The sequence below is a fragment of the Saccopteryx bilineata genome, chromosome 4 (genome assembly GCF_036850765.1).
Source record: "Saccopteryx bilineata isolate mSacBil1 chromosome 4, mSacBil1_pri_phased_curated, whole genome shotgun sequence".
Classification (NCBI taxonomy): domain Eukaryota; kingdom Metazoa; phylum Chordata; class Mammalia; order Chiroptera; family Emballonuridae; genus Saccopteryx; species Saccopteryx bilineata.
In genome coordinates, this window is record NC_089493.1 from 69,760,623 (window position 1) to 69,762,829 (window position 2,207).

At 41.3% G+C, this 2,207-nt stretch overlaps 1 pseudogene; it reads right to left on the reverse strand.

Moving 5' to 3' along the window:
- Window positions 1–1,395: 1,395 nt before the first annotated feature.
- Window positions 1,396–1,935, reverse strand: LOC136335451 (large ribosomal subunit protein eL32-like; annotated as a pseudogene).
- Window positions 1,936–2,207: the final 272 nt, after the last annotated feature.

The following is a 2,207-nucleotide window of genomic DNA, read 5'->3' on the forward strand; positions in this document are numbered from 1 at the left end:
AATGAAAAATTGATGCTTCTCATCTCTCTCCCTTCCTGTCTATCTGTCCCTATCTGTCCCTCTCTCTGAGTCTTTCTCTGTCAAAAAAAAATACATATTACATTTCAGTAATAGGTTCTCATTTTTGACAAAAACCATATGATTCCTATTTGTATCCAATTTGTCAGATGAGCCTAGAACACCTGGGTCGTTTATTACATTGTTTTAGCACCGTTAGCAATGTCTGCTAGGCCCAGACCACTAGAAACCTTGCCTGCCAGGTTCCTTCACTTCCTGACCCTCAGAAGTTCTCATCCCATTTTTTTTGGAGGAATCCCTATCTATTAAAAAAAAAATCCAGTTTCTTGGGCTTTGTATATGAGACCAAACCTGTTTCAGAGATCATAGCGTTAGGTACTAGATCCTTCTCCATTGATATATGACTTCCTGCTTTTCATAGTAAAGTTATGTTTATTGGTTGTGCCCACATTTAACATAGTAACTGCCTTCTTTCCCATACTGGATGCAATCCCAGAGTTAGAAATCCCACTTTCATTACCAGGTATCTGCACAGCAGATCTTGGGGACAGAAAGTGGTATTCCTACTATCATTCTTCAGAACCGTTTGTTCAGGAAAGAGTTATATTAAGAATGAGTCCATCTAAAAGCAGCCTCCTTTCTTGGCAGCTGGGTACCAAAGCTCTTAAAACTGTCAGGTCTCCAGGAACCTCTGTGTCCCTCAGCTCTTGCTGTCTGTGTAGAGAATACACCTATTCTCAGAGGACTAAAACCTTACGGTCTCCACCCTGCTCTGCTATAATCACAATCATGACTAGAATTGCATTACTCTGAGTTTGGCCTTCTGTGTGTTCACTAGTTTAGCAATTTAGCTACACTGAAACTACTACAGCAGGTCCTCCAATCAGTATCATTCTGTTATAATGTTGCTGAGATGCTGCAGGACTTTAACTCCTGTTTATATTGATTAGCCTGGTAAAATCGGTTTCATTATATGTCGTTTCAGCACAGTTCCAAGGATCTACTGACAATGTTGTGAGGACTTAATCTAGTTACAAGTTCAATAAATTCCTAATCTGTACGTTGGTGGGTCCTTTCAGGCAAGAACTGTGTCTTTTGCTTCTATACCCCCCAGAACTTAGTACTTTGCCTGGTATGTGGTGTTATTCAGTAAAATCTCTCCCGGGGATAGAATCTGTCAAGTACTACAATGGGTCTGAGTTTTACTTCCTTGCAAAGTTAACAAGTTGGCCTGTTACAATTTCATGGATGCTCATAGAAGACATGAAACTCCTGGGTCAGAGATAAAAATAGTTTATTACTCACAGCATATCTGCATTTTTTTCAAAGCCAGTTCCCCAAGACCTATTGTCCACAAGGCAATTAGAATAGAGCCAGTTAACTCCTATACATGAAGAATTCTGAGCTTAGGTCAGAAAAAACGGAATCTTTTTTTTTTTCATTACAGAATTTGATAATTTTATTTAATGCGAATAAAGCTTTCTCAGGAGCTATCTGTTCATTTTCTTCACTGTGTAGCCTGGCACTAGGACTGGTGACTCATGATGGCCAGCTGGGCTGCTTTTTCCACAATGGCTTTGCAGTGCTTGGAGTAAACGGTACGAAGTACCTCACCACAGTAAGATTTGTTGCACATCAGCAGCACCTCCTGGTTTTTGATGTTGTAGACCAGAAACTTCTAGAAGCCACTGGGCAGTGGGTTTATTTTCTTGTTGCTGCCATGATAAATGTTGAGCATCAAGCTCTGGCACTTGAATCTTCTCTGTATTCTGTTGTCAATGATTCTAGATTTCTGCCAGTTATGCTTAACTTTGACATATCGGTCTGATTAGTGCCAGATGAACTTCTTGATCTCCTTTTGACCATCTTGGGTTTCATGAGGGATCTGAGAGCAGTCATGATGCTGGGTTGGAGATGGATGCCTACTCCCCTGAACCTTTTATAATGAACAGTCAGCATCCTTCCCTTTACTCCAGAGGGACACACTATTGGACATCCTGGAAAGGTGATCTGGGATACAGCGTAGTCAGTGCCTTACTTGCAAGAAGACATGCAGCAATGTGAGTAGCCCATGCAGAAATGTCCCAACATGTGGCTGAAGTATGTCAGAAAGGTGTCAGCAGTCGGAAGTTCACTTGTCCCTGTGCACCCCGACCTCAGAAGCCTTTAAGGATAAGCACTTTCTAGTG